This window comes from Chiloscyllium plagiosum, chromosome 33, assembly GCF_004010195.1.
Source record: "Chiloscyllium plagiosum isolate BGI_BamShark_2017 chromosome 33, ASM401019v2, whole genome shotgun sequence".
Taxonomy (NCBI): Eukaryota; Metazoa; Chordata; class Chondrichthyes; order Orectolobiformes; family Hemiscylliidae; genus Chiloscyllium; species Chiloscyllium plagiosum.
The window spans coordinates 10,446,371-10,463,181 of NC_057742.1; the positions used below are offsets into that span (position 1 = coordinate 10,446,371).

Below are 16,811 nucleotides of genomic sequence, written 5' to 3' on the forward strand. Positions count from 1 at the left end.
AGGAAGGAGACCAGAATTGCACGCAATATTCCAACAGTGGCCTAACCAATGTCCTGTATAGCCGCAACATGACCTCCCAACTCCTGTACTCAATAGTCTGACCAATAAAGAAAAGCTTGCCACACGCCTTCTTCACTATCCTATCTACCGCGACTCCACTTCCAAGGAGCTATGAACCTGCATTCCAAGGTCTCTTTGTTCAGCAACACTCCCTAGGACCTTACCATTAAGTATATAAGTCCTGCTAAGATTTGCTTTCCCAAAATGCAGCGCCTCACATTTATCTAAATTAAACTCCATTTGCCACTTCTCAGCCCATTGGCCCAGATCCTGTTGTAATCTGAGGTAACCCTCTTCGCTGTCCACTACACCTCCAATTTTGGTGTCATCTGCAAACTTACTAACTGTACCTCTTATGCTCGCATCCAAATCACTTATGTAAATGACAAAAAGTAGAGGATCCAATTTGGAATGCACTGCCTGGTACAGTGGTGGAGGTGGATATATATTCGAATATGATGAATGTTGACAGCTACGGAGGTAGGGCTGGAGAATAGGACTAGCTGGATAGCTCTTTTGGGAGCCAGAACAGAGTCAAATGACATTCTTCTCTACTGTAATCTTCTACGATCCTGTATTGCAGAAAAAAGAACATCACCTTTCTCTCCAGAAGTCTGGATACTGACCATCTCATTTACACCCACAGGTTGTTCAGCTACCTGGGTGCCAATCACATCATTACTGGCAGCCAGAAGGCCTTTGTCATCGACAACTGATCATCACTAAGCAGACCAACCCAGCTACGTGTTGCTGGCCAAATCTCATTTTGTACGCATTCCCTGGTACCAGACGTCAGCAGCTATATATTCCCGAATGGTTGAACAAAGAACAGTGTAAAAAGCATTTCCAACAAGTGCCAACAGCGTATCTTTTACAAGTATGGCATTCCATTTCATAATCCTTGGTTTTAAAAATAGTCCTTTTCCTATATTGGTCTACAATCAAAACTCCAGCAAAGCAAAAACATATTGGTTTTACATTTGTCTTGCTGGAAAAATATTGACAAAAGTCCAATGAATTATGAATTAAACATGATGGCATCATAATTCTAGATCCAGACAGAGAAATGAGTGTTAAGTAGTGTCCACACCAAGCATGTTATGTTTTTTTCCTGAAAATGTAAAATAAAACTCACTTAAATTCTCCTTTCCATAATCTTACCCTGTTTATAAACAACAAACAAAGTGATATCAGAACAAATGAAACTGCATTGTTTATGCTGTCAGCTTCACCTGGTTCAATTCCCATACCAGCTGAGGTTACTGTGAAAGACCGTTCCCAAGGATGAACTTGGACTTCACCAGTTTCTTCATCCCCCCTCCCCCCACCTTGTCTCAGCCGGATCCCTCCAGCCCGGCACCGCCTTCCTGACCTGCAGTCTTCTTCTTGACCTCTCCGCCTCCATCCTACTCCGACCTATCACCCTCACCTTGACCTCTTTCCACCTATCACATTTCCAACTCCCCTCCTCCAAGTCCCTCCTCCCTACCTTTTATCTTCTCCTGCTGAACACTCTCTGCTCATTCCTGAAGAAGGGCCTGTGCCCGAAACGTCGAATCTCCTGTTCCCTGGATGCTGCCTGACCTGCTGTGCTGTTCCAGCAATAAAGTTTCAACCCCAATGTCTCCCCTTGCCTGAGGCATGGTGGCCCTCAGATTAAACCACCACCAACTGTCTTTCTCTAATGAGACAGCAGCCCTCCGGTCCAGTAGGACAGCGGCAAATGTAGCTTATACTTCAGCCATTTGACAGCTCCTGTGTTTCAAGACTTTTTTTTAACATTCTAGTTTCTAAGCCGCAATTTGTCCCATTTAAAAATTGGGAAAAACATTGTCTTCAGTACAGCCACAAACTCAGTGCCCTCACGATCCTTTCCTGGCCAAAGCCTCAGCCTGATATATTGCTGAAATGTCAGCCATGTTTTGTTACTTTCACAGACTTCCCAAATGTCAGATTCCCAACTTGCTGCTCCATAAGCCAAATTTATTCCAAACTGCTGCTGATATCCTAACCCTTCATAAGTCCTTTTCACCTCGGGACCTTACTGATTCGTCAATGACTCAATTTTAAAATTCTAATTTGGAAACCCTATTGCTGAATATCTCAAGGTGCATTCTTCCAAGGTGGAATAATGTCTATTATGTCCTACTAACAACCTAACTTGGTTCAGTGTCTATTTTTGTCTTTTATGGGAAGTGTCTAAGCTCATTTTCCTCTGCTGAAGGAATCGCGCATAAATAAATTATTTTAAGATGGAAATTTCAATTGCGCCATTCTAAAGAAATAAATGATTTATTTTTCCGATCCAGATTTCAGATTATAATTGAATTATTTCCAGAAGTCGCCTCACCCCAAGTCATTGTCCAACAGATTTATTTGAAACCAAAAGCTTTCGGAGCGGTACTCCTTAGTCAGGTATTTTCAGAAGAACTCATGAGGAGGCAAAGGAGAATTACACGAAGCCAGCTTGGAAAGTTGCGATTCAACAAATGAAATATTTATTCCCAGCTCAGTGCCAAAAAATATAGATTTTTTTTGCCGCTTCATTACAAAACGGTAAGGAAGGACAGGTTTATCACAATGCTTTTCTTTATAAAGATGGCTTCGGCAGAAGATCCAACACCAATCTAATATTTCATTCCTTTTAAAAGGACTTAGAAAACTTTTAAGTGTAAGAAAAATCTTTTTTTTAAATGGGAAGTGTCTTCTATTGTAGCGAAGTAACATTTGAAACAAATTCGGTGAAGCAAGTTTGGGGGTAGGGGGTGGGGTAAACCAAAGAGAAGTTTCTAACCCTACATTTTTGGGGGGTTTGGAACCGTCCAGTACTAATGTATTAAGAATGGACATGGATTTGGGGGAGGAGAGGGGATCATTGTAACCATTACAACTCGGTTGCAGCTAGGGGGAGTGTCAAGACATTGCAAAGTGGGTCCTGTAATGGAAAGTTTTGCCTGTCATCGACAAGTTAAGTGGGGGCCAGTCAGTTGCTTTCCATGTGTTAGTTGTATTTTTGTAAATTTTCCTGAAGCTTTTCAGATTTCAAGGAAAGACGCGGCTGATGGACTCAGGTTTTTTTCTGGACAGAGCGATTGTGATACAGTTTGTTTCTTCCCCCCACCCTTTTCTTTGGCAGTGTTATTTTTGGAAAGCTCATGTCCCTCCTCCGAAGTTTCAGCTCAGCAGCAGGTTGTATTTCACAGGCTCCAGCTGATGGAAACCATGTCCTGTCATTGCGCGCCGCCGCTGGTAAAGCAGCTAAGAACCTTAACTTGAAGTTGAGGAAGAAAAGTTCAGCCCAAGGTTAGAGTGAAAACCCCTTCTTTCTCTTACCTGGCCATTTGTGAGGGGGGTTGGGGGGGGGGAGGTCAAAATAAGATAGTCTTTGAAAATGTAATGTTACATCCAGCTTTCCAAAATCGCGGTGTTTTAAAATATTTAATAGCGATAGTTTTAGTTTTGCTTTTATGATCTACTTATATTTTAAAGTAATAATGTTAAAGTAATTCTTGTGATTCGGTTTTCCATCTCTCGCCTCACTCCCAACTTAGAATGGTCCATATGGATCTGAATTCAAAACACTTGTGAAATAATCATAAATCTCCATTATTGTACTTGGGTTTGGTCGTGTGTATATTATGGGGTTGGAACACCAAATTCAGACTCTTCTGATCTGAAGTAACTAGTGCTAAAATGGCTGATGGCTCTTTGCTAGGTGCCCTTTGGTATGTTGTCAAAGTGGTAACTTTGTGTGTATGTCAACAGGTAATTTCACTCTAATTGGGTAGGAAATGGGCATCAGATGGAGCTAGATCCTGGGCTAACCCAACATCAACAAAAGCTTATTTCCAGCAGATGTCACTAGACAGTAATCAGCAGCTGAAACTCTGACTAAATATTTTTCCTCACCCTCTTCAGATGTTTCTAATATTCTTGCTAGCATTTAGCTAAGTCAGCACAATCCACTGATCCTTGTGTTCTCTAAAGCTAAGCTACTCACTACCTCAATAAGGTGAGCCATTAGGATAGTTATTTTGACAAATTAACGTCAGATTACTTGTAAAATCCATCAAGTTGAACCAAGATTTTGAGTGAATATGATTGAGTGGTCTATCTCAAGTAATTTGAAAACTAATCAGAAGTCAGTCTTAGCAGACCATAGGCAGTGAGGGGAGGGGTTGAGAAGGAGGGTCCTTCATGGTCATCTCAGCCAGTGCAGGAGTTAAACTCAAGTTCTGCATTGCAAAACAGCCAACAGAGCCATGTGATTCCCCCAAACCGATCACAAGAAGAGTATTGATAGTTTAATGACCTATCACTAGACAGTTTGATTCTGAAACACTCATATAATGTTGAAATATCTTTGACCTATGAACTTGTGCAGTGCGACGCTATACAAGAATATTCCTGTTGTCTCTAAACTGGGGCAATAAGTTGCCTAACTGTTTAGTTGAGAATTAAAAAGAAGCCAGGTGTCTTTGCCTGTCCTCGGATGCTGTCTGAATTGCTGTGCTCTTCCAGCACCACTGATCCAGAATCTGGTTTCCAGCATCTGCAGTCATTGTTTTTACTTTGTCATATTTATGTCCAGTTACCAGAGCTGGAAATTGATCATATTGCAAGAATTGTGTGCAACTGTGATGCATCTACAGTCAACAGCTGGCAATTTTTAGAAAGTAATTTCATTTTTAAATGTCAATGTTGCTGGGAAGTCTTCAGCTAGGAAACTGTGCAGCGAATTGAATTGGCTGAAGACTGACTTCAATCACAATGGGATCTTTGAAGGAGTCTGAAGTGGACCATCCACTTGGCATTTCTGGATGAAGATTTGTAAGCACTCCAGACCTTGTTTTTTGCCCCAATATCATGCCTCTGCCTCCCATTACTTGTTGAATTGTTCACCATTGTTCACAGCAAAGTTACAGACTTATGGGATTGCTTAGCTGTCTGTCGTACGCTGGCTCCACTGTTTAACATGCTTATGATCCTGTATTGTATCTTCACTGAGTAGTCACTTCATTATGTATGACTGATTATTGTTCTTGTTGAGACATAGTTGATACGTTGACTTAATAATAACAGTGGAGTAAAGAATATGCAAGATCTTGAGGTTATAGCCTGTAGTGGAAACAATTCTGCTGCTAATGTCTGTGAGTTTATGCTGAGTGCTCAGTTTTGAGCTGCTAGATATGTTCTCAGTCTATCCCATTTAGCACTGTGGTCACACCACATAACACCATTGTGGATATCCTTCATGTGAAGTTGAGACTTTGTCTTTAGAATGACTTCATGACAAATAGTCATTTACTGATACATCTGCATCTGTGGATTGGTGATGAGGTACACTAGGGTTTTCCCTCATGGCTTCTCTCAAGACTGGTCCGGGGCCCAAACCGGCAGATATGTTCTTCAGGAATCTGGCCAAGAGACCATTTATGATGTCCATTACATATGAAGAATAGACATTTGGACAACTTACTGTAGGATTTCCAGGCTAATAGAACTGTACACTAACAAGCCTGTGCTTTGAGCATAGTATGAATAGATGGATCAGACAAATGGAGATGGGGAAGCATTATAACCTCATTTAAACCTAAACACCTAAAAGATTAGTTGTTGAAAGGGCTTTCCTGGTGCAAGTTAGGTCTACAAAATACTTGAAACCATGAACCCCAAAGTATTTTTCATAAGATGTATGTGTTAGTGTTTAAGGAACAGCATTAATAATAAAACATGCAGTATAGTTTAAGAATGGATTTACTGGAACCTGGTAGAGCAGTGAATTTGACAGTTCAATTTCTTAACCAAAAAAATCTAATGATTGAAAGACAAAATCATAGAATAGTTACAGAAGACCACCATTCAACTCATTGTGTCTGTGCCTGCTCTGAACAGGAGCAACTCAAATGATCATACTTCCCTGTCTTTTCTTTGTAATTCTGCCATTCCTTTCTTTTCAGATCATTATCCAATTCCTTTTGAAAGCCTTAATGAATCTGCTTCCACCATACCCTCAGGCAGTGCATTCCAGATACTAATCACTCTGGGTGAAAAGGGTTTTCCTTTGTTGCCTTTGATTCTTCCCTGAATTGATGTAATCTGGTTCCATAAAACCATAAGAAACAGAAATGGGAGTAGGTCGTTTGGCCACTCAAGCCTGTTCTGTTATTCAACGGGATTATGGCTGACCCGGTATTAGCACATCTGCTTTCCTGCCCTTTCCCTGTAACCTTTAATTTCCCTACTGATCAAGAATCTATCTACCTCAGTCTTAAATATGTACAAAGACTCTGCCCCCACAGCTCTTTGTGGTAAGGAGTTTCAAAGACTCACAACCTTCTAAGAAAAGAAGTTCCTCTTCACAGTCTTAAATTCCTGACCCTTTGGCCAATGGATAGATTCCCTCTAACTTTGCTGTCTAGATCCCTAATGTTTTTGAGCACCAAATCTCCTCTTGACTTTTTGATAGAGAAGAACCCCCAACACTCCAATCTATCCACATAAAACATCCTTGTTTAAGAGTTGAACAATATCTGCACAATTTGATCTTGGTATCAATGAATTGTATTGTACAGAAAATGGTTGCCAGTTGTAAAAACAAATGTTTTATATAGATGGAAGTCTATTCAAACGTTTTGCAAGAATTTGCTTAAACGGCCCCTTGTGTCTCAACAAGCATCATATAAAATTGACACCAGATCTTGCCCTCATCTGAGGTATACAAGCAAGCATTGTCCTGCACTGTCATTGGCACAGCAAGCTGAATGTGTCACTTTGATTTCTCTTGTTTCTGAATCCACTGATATGAGACCATTTGTAGCTGCATCAAAACAATGCAAAATACATACAAAGTACCGCAAATGCTGGAAATCTGAAATAAAAATGAAAACATTGAAAATACTCAAGTTAGGCAGCATCCATAAAGAGAAAAATCATTAACATTTCGGGTCAGTGACCTTTTGTCAGAATCAAGCTGAGATGAGCGATGTCACTACAGAATGTGATTGAACTTGGGACTTTCCTGTTTATTATCAAGTATCACACCAGGTGCGTTTACTGGCTGAGCTGTCAGGGACAATCTGGCTCTTCCCTGTATAATCTGGATTTTAAGACTATGATATTAGGGACAATATACGGTCAATCTTATTTATCATTGTAATTAAGCAATAAACCATGGTTGTACTTTCCCAATGAATCTATGTACCTGAAACTGTGCCTCTTTGGACACCCACTGTATTAAACTTCATCCTTCTGAGAAGTACCCTGATCAATAATTTATCAGGGATTTACTGATTGAAAAGGCTGTTACATAAATCAGGAAGCTGATCACAATTCATTATTAGTGACACAAAGTTAGGTGGCACTGTAGGGAGTATAGATGATAGCATAAAATTACAAAGAGTAGACTAGATAAATACCCAAAACTGTGCCAGATGAAATGTAAGCAAGTGTGAAATTATCTATTTTTTTTTGAGCTGATAAATTATTGATCAGAGTACTTCTCAGAAGGATGAAGTTTAATACAGTGGGTGTCCAAAGAGGCACAGTTTCAGGTACATAGATCTCTAAAATGCCCTGAGCAGGTGCAGAAACTAATCAGGAAAGCTCATGGAATGCTGCCCTTTATATTCCAGTCCCCTAAATATAAGAATGAAGACATTATACTGCATTTACCCAAACCCTGGTCAAACTCCACTTGATGTACTGTGAGCAGATCTGGGCACCACACCGTACAAAGGATGTATTGGCCGTGGAGGTAGTGCAAGCTAGGTTTACAAGGATAGTACCTGGACTTCAAGGGTTATATTACGAGGCAAGATCATACAAATTAGGCCTGGTTCCTCATGGATTTAGAAGGTTAGGGGGTGATCTGATCTTCAAGTATTAATAAGAAAAGACAGGGCAGGTAAAGATAAACTATTTCCGCTGGTTGGGAATTCTAGAACTAGGGGGCATAGTCTAAAATTTAGAGCCACACCATTCAGGAGACGTTGGGAAGCTCTCCTGTTTATAAAGGGTGGTGGTTTTCTGGAACTCTCTTTCTCAAATGGCAGTGAATGTTGGATTAGCTATTAATTTTAAAATAAATAAATCTTTTGTTAAAAGGAAAGGTATTAAGCAATGTAGATATGAGGAGTTAGGTCGCAGATCAGCCATGATCTCACTGGATGGTGAAACAGACTTGAGGGGCTGAATGGCCTACTTGTGTTCCTTTTTTTTAAAATGGTCTGAGATAACAGAAAGTGAAGATTTGATAATCTTTTGTTGACTTTAATAGTGAATCCAACAGACTGATTTCTGCAAGAGATTAGTGAGTTGTCAGAACTTCAGTTAAGAGAAAACATTTCTATCATTTCTTGTGGTGTCCCTGTATTTTTTGTTTGTTTCCAATTAATTCTGGAACAATAAATACTTTATTTGGAGGCAAGAGAGGAATAAAGCTATTTATGTGGAATTTTCTCAACTTATGAACTGGATTGATTTGAGTCCAAAGTAAAGTTTGTTGTAATTTATTTGTGAATAGTGTGGACTTGAGGGACCAAATGACTTTTTAAAGAAATGTTTCAATGAATTACGTGGGTCCTGAAAAATTTGATGTGTCCTATGCCTTTATGCAATGCTCTTGAATAGGAATTAACATGAAAGACACTTTTGTACATTATGTAAGGACAGGAAGCTTAGGACCTTAACTCAAGGACAATCTTACTCCAAGTTTTAGTCACTTCCAGCTAACATTTTGTTGAAGATGAGCTTAGCTAGTGTTTGTCTCTGAGGTGATAGCTATTGGTTCAACCCTTAGTCCAGAGCTTTGAGTCCACAACTTCATTCCAAATGCTGTGCTGTCAAACATGCTGCCTTTTGGATGCATCATTAGACTGAGAGACACTGTGCCCTCCTATAAAGATTTTATAGCTCTAATTAAACAAAAGCAGATGAGTTTTCCCCAATGTTCTGACCAATTTGTCTCTCCCTCAAACATCACAAAAACAGATTATCTGGTCATTGTTTATTGTGGGACATTTTATGCACATATTTTGGATGCCAGGTTTCATGACAAACAGCAGTGCGTACAATTCAAAAGTTGTTCATTGGTGTACAATGCTTTGGCACAGATGGCTACAGGATCCACAGGAGACTTGACAGGATGGATGAGTGTACTTGATTTAGATTAGATTCCCCACAGTGTGGAATCAGGTCCTTCAGCCCAATAAGGTCACAACGACCCTCCGAAGAGTAACCCACCCAGACCCATTTCCCTTTGACTAATGCACCTAACACTACGGGAAATTTAGAATGGCCAATTCACCTGACCGACACATCTTTGGACTGTGGGAGGAAACCGGAGCACCCAGAGGAAACCCATGCAAACACGAGGAAAATGTGCAAACTCCACACAGACAGTTGCCCAAGGCTGGAATTGAACCTGGGTCCCTGGTGCTGTGAGGCAGCAGTGCTAACCACTGAGCCAATGTGCCGCCCATAAGGGTTGAAACCTTGTTTTCCCATTGGTGGTGTTTGGAACCAAGGGGCAACATCTAGAAATTAGGATTTTTCAGTTTAAAACTGAGATGAGATGTTCTATTATGTGAAGATTGTTAATCTGTCGGTTTCTCTTTGAATGTATTCAAGGCAGAAGTAGAAACATTTATCAAGGAATTCAAGTGTTATGATAGTAGATGGACAGTAAAGTGGAGTAGAGACCACTGTTTCATGGTCTTATTGAAGGGTAGAGTTTGCTTTAGGGGGGCCAAATGGCCTACTCCCTCTCCTAACTGTTCTTGACTGTGCCTTGGTAACAGCAAGTCCTTATCTAATAAAAGATTTCCTGATTCACATCACGCTAGATATTTTCTAATCAACATGTCAGGAGACTTTGGGGAGCGAAGGTGGGATTTGAGCCCAGCCTCCTGGCTGAGAGGTAGGGACATTACCACTGCATCACGAGCCCTGAGAAGCCCATATTCCATCTACCTGCTCCGAAACTCAATGTAATGTATGGTCCCCAGATAAAGGACGCATCAGATATTAAACTAATGAAAACAAAAACTACATTTGATCTTAATTCCTGTTTGCTGCCTTTGCTAATGCTCATATAAGACAAACTTAACTTTGAAATTATTTTGTTGAAGTAGAGTTAGTTGAGTTGCAATTTTTCCAAAAAAGTTAATTTTAATGCCCATGTAGTGACTGAGGCATTTGTGAGCATTATCAGCCCAAGTTAACTTTTTAAAGTTGGGCATTCTGCCTGGTTACTTTGTAACATGCTATGTTTCTTCTTCCCATGACAAAACTGAGTTCCAACGAGCAACCTCTGTTCTAATATTACCTGAAGAGATCCATTTTTACTCGGTTGCATTCCTGCTATTTTATTTGCTGAACAATACAAATTACACAACAAAGCACATGGGCTGCGGCAGTTCTTCTTTATTATTTATTCATGGGATGAGGGCGTTACTGGCTAGACGGCATTTATTTCCCATTCCTAAATGCTCAGAGGGCATTTAAGCATCAACCACATTGCTGTGGGTCTGGAGTCACATGTAGGTCAGACCAGATAAGGATGGTAGTTTGCTTCTTTAAAGGACATTAGTGAACCAGGTGGGTTTTTTCCAACAATCCACAATGGATTCATAGTCTTCATTGAACCTATAATTCCAGATTTTTATTTGATTAAAATTCCACCATCTGCTGTGGCAGGATTTGAACCTGGGTCTCTGGTTAACACTCTAGCGATAATACCACTAGGCCATCATTTCCCTAGATGGCAGCTCACCACCAACTTCTCAAGGGCTACCAGGGAATAGCAACGAATGCTGATCTTGCCAGCAACACTCACGTTCCAGATACGCAACATAATTTTGGAATGTTAATGACCCAGTCAACCACAAAAATGAAGCCAGTACTGTTTGTAAATGTCACCTGAATTCTGCAACCAAATGATGGCTTCATTAACAGGTTATTTCTTTCTCAAATTGAATTTAGAATTCTTTCTCCTTTTTGTTATTCTCTTTCCCACACTTATTCCCTTCCCACACTTACACGCACTTGAATCAATGCTGGGTGAGGCTTAATTTCAGCCGTTTATTCAACCATGAGATGAATTATAAACTAGTCAGTTCTGTCCGCCTATGTGATTCTGAAAGGAGTTGTTGGATAACAAAGAGAAGAAAACCTGGATAATTCTTTCATCTGAACTGAAAATGTGTTGCTGGAAAAGCGCAGCAGGTCAGGCAGCATTCAAGGAGCAGGAGAATCGACGTTTCGGGCATGAGCCCGTCTTCAGGAATGAGGAAAGTGTGCCAAGCAGGCCAAGATAAAAGGTAGGGAGGAGGGTCTTGGGGGAGGGGCGTTGGAAGTGCGATAGGTGAAAGGAGGTTAAGGTGAGGGTGATAAGGTGAGGGTGATAGGCCGGAGTGGGGGTGGAGGTGGAGAGGTCAGGAAGAAGATTGCAGGTTAGGCAGGCATAGCTGGGGCCCATGTGGGTGCCCATGGCTACTCCTTTGGTTTGGAGGAAGTGGGAGGATTGGAAAGAGAAGTTGTTCAGGGTGAGGGCCAGTTCAGTCAGTCGAAGGAGGGTTACGAAGAGGCAGGCATAGCTGGGGCCCATGTGGGTGCCCATGGCTACTCCTTTGGTTTGGAGGAAGTGGGAGGATTGGAAAGAGAAGTTGTTCAGGGTGAGGGCCAGTTCAGTCAGTCGAAGGAGGGTTACGAAGAGGCAGGCATAGCTGGGGCCCATGTGGGTGCCCATGGCTACTCCTTTGGTTTGGAGGAAGTGGGAGGATTGGAAAGAGAAGTTGTTCAGGGTGAGGGCCAGTTCAGTCAGTCGAAGGAGGGTTACGAAGAGGCAGGCATAGCTGGGGCCCATGTGGGTGCCCATGGCTACTCCTTTGGTTTGGAGGAAGTGGGAGGATTGGAAAGAGAAGTTGTTCAGGGTGAGGGCCAGTTCAGTCAGTCGAAGGAGGGTTACGAAGAGGCAGGCATAGCTGGGGCCCATGTGGGTGCCCATGGCTACTCCTTTGGTTTGGAGGAAGTGGGAGGATTGGAAAGAGAAGTTGTTCAGGGTGAGGGCCAGTTCAGTCAGTCGAAGGAGGGTTACGAAGAGGCAGGCATAGCTGGGGCCCATGTGGGTGCCCATGGCTACTCCTTTGGTTTGGAGGAAGTGGGAGGATTGGAAAGAGAAGTTGTTCAGGGTGAGGGCCAGTTCAGTCAGTCGAAGGAGGGTTACGAAGAGGCAGGCATAGCTGGGGCCCATGTGGGTGCCCATGGCTACTCCTTTGGTTTGGAGGAAGTGGGAGGATTGGAAAGAGAAGTTGTTCAGGGTGAGGGCCAGTTCAGTCAGTCGAAGGAGGGTTACGAAGAGGCAGGCATAGCTGGGGCCCATGTGGGTGCCCATGGCTACTCCTTTGGTTTGGAGGAAGTGGGAGGATTGGAAAGAGAAGTTGTTCAGGGTGAGGACCAGTTCAGTCAGTCGAAGGAGGGTGTCAGTGGAAGGGTACTGGTTGGTACGGTGGGAAAGGAAGAAGCGGAGGGCTTTGAGTCCTTCGTGATGGGGGATGGAGGTGTACAGGGACTGAATGTCCATGGTGAAGATAAGGCGTTGGGGACCGGGGAAGTGAAAATCATGGAGGAGGTGGAGGGCGTGGGTGTTGTCCTGAATGTAAGTGGGGAGTTCTTGGACTAAGGGGGACAGGACCACATCGAGGTATGCAGAGATGAGTTCGGTGGGGCAGGAGCAGGCTGAGACAATGGGTCGGCCGAGGCAATCAGGTTTGTGGAATTTGGGCAGGAGGTCGAAACGGGCAGTGCGGGGTTGTGGGACTGTGAGGTTGGAGGCGGTGGATGGGAGATCCCCTGAGGAGATGAGGTTATGGATGGTCTGGGAGATGACGGTTTGGTGGTGGGAGGTGGGGTCATGGTCAAGGGGGCAGTAGGAAGAGGTGTCCACGAGCTGGCGTTTAGCCACTTTCATCTTTCATCTACCTTGAAACTCCATGTATTGAAGTCAACTATAGTTCATGTTTAACATCCCTTCAGCATAATGTGCACATACTGTGGAGCAAATTTGGCATTCCAGAAGTCTGCACAGTTGCACCATCCCAATGAGTTAGTTACTGAGACATCATTATTCACGGACTATATCCAATCCATTTTGTTCTGACTTTCCTAGAAGTATCTTCATTATTAGTAATGGTTTTGTGGTGAATGTGCCAACAGTGTCAGACACAACCCTGCACGTGAGGTTCTCAGCGTAGAATAGTTGGCATCAATCACTTGGAACATCAGTGGTTGATTATCCAGGCGCACATTTCATTTATGATTTTGATCTGATGCTTAACCTTTACTTGTGTGCTCGTTCTTTCATGTGATTGGGTGTCGCTGGCTAGGTCGGAATTTGTTGTCCAGTCCCACTTGACAATTGTGGTGGGTAATCATCTTGAACTGCTGTAGTATCCGGATTGGTCAGGAAGGGGGTTTTGGGATTTTGATCCAGTGACAGTGAGGGAACAATGGTACTGTATTAAGTTAGGATTGTTTTGCCTTTGAGTTGAACTTGCAGGTAGTGGTGTCCCAAGTCACCTGCTGCCCCCCTCCTGGGTTGTAGAGATTGTGGGTTTAGAAGGTGCTGTGAAAGGAGAAAGGACATTGTGTAGATGGTACACAGTGCTGCCGCTGTAGGTCGGTGGTGAAGGGAGTGAATACTTAAGATAAAGGATTAGGATGTCAACCTTGGCTGTCTTGTCCTGGTTGGTGTTGACTGTTGGAGAAGTTGCACGTACCCATTCCTATAGGGAGAATTCTATAACAAGCTATGTGTGCCTTATCAATGATGGACAGGCTTTGGGATGGTCAGGATGTGAGTAACTTGCTTCAGAATTTTCTGTATCTGACCTGAATCACTGGAATCAAATCCATCAATTCATAGATTCATTATTTTGGTGTCTAGTCAAGATTTTGACCCTGGTACGAGTGTGGATATTGCTGATAGATTGAACTTTGAGATTGTGACACCGTCTCCCGTTTGCAATTACAATGTACAGTCAGGAGTGCAGCTTCCATTGGGAGATGTCTATTGGTCAGTAAGTGAATTGTCACTAGCTCCACTGTTTTGACTGGATTGTCACCTAATAAGAAGGTTACTGGAATTGTATCCATCCTAGCGTTTGAACTTTTATCTTATTCCAGCTGAACTGAATATGGAAGTTAGGTGCTTCTTGGTCAAGAAAATGGATGTATGATTCCAAGCAAATTTCCAAAATTGTCGACAAAGGTTAGCCCTGGCCACAGATAGTCATTTCCACATTATCTTTCTATTGGTTGATTTTTTTGGAGTATGATTGAGATTAATATTATCAGCACAGATTTAATGACTGTGTACTGACATTCTTTCCCTTTGACTTTGATTAGAGGAGCCATATATGTAGTTTGCAAAATCAAAACCAGTTTGAATTATGCTGTGATGTCTGCATTCTTTCTTAAACTTGCATTCAAATTTTTGATCCTATATTTTCACACAAATGGAATAACATAAGTTTATTCCCCTCCCCTTTCCTTTGGAATAAATACTTCCTCCCTGTCCACAGAGCAGTTACCATGTGTTACTTCTGTAGAGTTATGTAGGTTGAGTGGATAGCCCTAATTTCAATCTCTCCTTGTCCTCCTGTCTTTTCGGGACTGAGTACTTCTCGGCAGCCAGCCATGCACAGATCTAAAAATAAAATCAAAAGATTTTCAAATGAGCCTTTGCCATGTTCTTCAGTAGCCCTGATTAATTTAAAGGGATATGCTCCCAGAGAGTGAGGCTTTGGCTGAATCAAAAGATGAAATGTTTGAGTCCCAGTTCAGACACACCAGGTGGTCAGAGATGAGAAGGTACTCTCTAAACATAGGGTTAACATCCAGCAGGATATTCACATCAGATGAAAGGATTACTGGCTGAATGGTGGAATTCCCACCCTGAACCAGAAGAATTGAGTTTTGGAAACCTCCCCCCCCCCCCCCCCCCCCCACCTGCCCTCAGACTGCCAACCAGAAAAAGGAATAACAACAAAATGAACCATCACGAAAGAATTTAATCAAAAGCTATCGTTAGAATGGATCAAATGTGTAACTTCTCAAATCTGCACTGACCCATCTGTCCTGAAGTACTGTACAAGACTTCCTTTTCTCGTTCTATGATTCTGTACATACCCTGTAGAAATGGAAAAAAAATGCGCAGTTAACAATATAACCCACGTTTACATCTGTAGTATCTATAAACCAACTCCTCTCTCTCTCCTTTTATGTGTAACTCTGCGCTAGCCCCATGAGACTTTGTTCTCTATCAAGGCTTGTCTCCCTTTTCCAAGAAATGAATTGGGGGCAAAGTTTAGAATCAGATCTTACTGACAATATCACATCTGAGACAGGATTAAGTGTTGGTTTTATATTTCTAAAAGACACCTATTTCGTACCTGGACTTTTGATTAATAAGTGATGAGCTCTCCTTCAATTTAGAAAAACAGTAGCTATGTTGACACTTGGTGAGTAATCTGCCTGCAAAAGTCTACTTTGTGTTTGTATCGAACTTTAAAATTAGCACAGTATACTTCAGCTTAAATTTCCCAGCCTTAAGCAGATTGTCCAGTCCCACTTGAAAATTATGGTGAGTAGTCATCTTGAACTACTATAGTGTCCAGATTGGTCAGCAAGGGGTTTTTGGGATTTTGATCCAGTGACAGTGAGGGAACAGTGGTACTGTATTAAGTTAGGATTGTTTTGCCTTTGAGTTGAACTTGCAGGTAGTGGTGTCCCAAGTCACCTGCTGCCCCCCTCCTGGGTTGTAGAGATTGTGGATTTAGAAGGTGCTGTGAAAGGAGAAAGGACATTGTGTAGATGGTACACAGTGTTGCCGCTGTAGGTCGGGTGTTACAAGGCTTGCACTGGAAGAGCAGTTCGAGCAATTAAGGAAATTAGCTAAAGCCCTCTTTTCTATTACTGTGGTTCAGCAGGCTCTTTTTGTGTCATAAGCATGTAAAGCAAGGTATCTCAATCAGCATTATCTTTAATTTTCTTCAAGGCTGTACTGCCTTCCGAGGCCGGTGCAAGGTACTAACTTCTGGAACCAGAAGTCACTGCACAATTGACGTGCCACTGCTGAGCAATGTGCATGGAAACTTGAAACTGCTTTACCATACAGTTTAAGGGCGACATTGGTCTCAGTGTGACGAAGCAACTACTTTTAAAAGTTCCAGGCAAGAAATGTTTGGTTAAAACTTTGAAGGGGTTATTTGGGGGCAAGAGTTACCTGGATGCCTCTTGCCATCTCCTTTAGGGTGTAATTTAGGGAGACAGTGGTAATATCATTGGACTAATAATCCAGATTAGGAGAGAGGGAGGACTGCAGATGCTGGAGATCAGAATCAAAAAGTGTGGCACTGGAAAAGCACAACAGGTCAGGCAGCATCTGAGGAGCAGGAGAATCAACATTTCCTGCCCCTTGGTTGCTGCCTGACTTGCTTTGCTTTTCCAGCACCACGCGTTTTGACTAATAATCCAGATTGTCAGGCAAATGTTCTGCAGATATGTGCTTGAATATCACCATTGGAGGTGGTGAAATTTGAATTAAAACTAGTCTAATGGTGACCATGTGAACATTCCCATTTCACAAGTGCCCTTTAGGGAAGGAAATCTACCATCCTTACATTGTCTGATCTACATGTGACTCCAGACCCACAGCAAGGTGGTTGAATTTGAACTGCCCCCTACTGGAC

General features: G+C 42.2%; 1 protein-coding gene and 1 non-coding gene across 4 annotated transcripts in view; one reads left to right on the forward strand and one right to left on the reverse strand.

Annotated features, from left to right (window-relative positions):
- Nucleotides 1–2,930: 2,930 nt before the first annotated feature.
- Nucleotides 2,931–16,811, forward strand: part of LOC122539820 (gap junction delta-3 protein-like) — a 49,989-nt gene continuing 36,108 nt past the window's right edge. The window contains exons 1-2 of one of the 3 annotated variants that reach the window (XM_043674891.1): nucleotides 2,931–3,027; nucleotides 3,197–3,363. The gene's annotated coding sequence lies outside the window, so the exon portion shown is untranslated. Of the gene's footprint in view, nucleotides 3,028–3,196; nucleotides 3,364–15,507; nucleotides 15,582–16,811 lie in introns of those variants that run through there. The other 2 variants (XM_043674892.1, XM_043674895.1) reach the window with 2 other exon arrangements.
- LOC122540059 lies at nucleotides 9,975–10,162 on the reverse strand. The gene has a single exon (XR_006309235.1). It is a non-coding gene; the product is annotated as a U2 spliceosomal RNA (small nuclear RNA).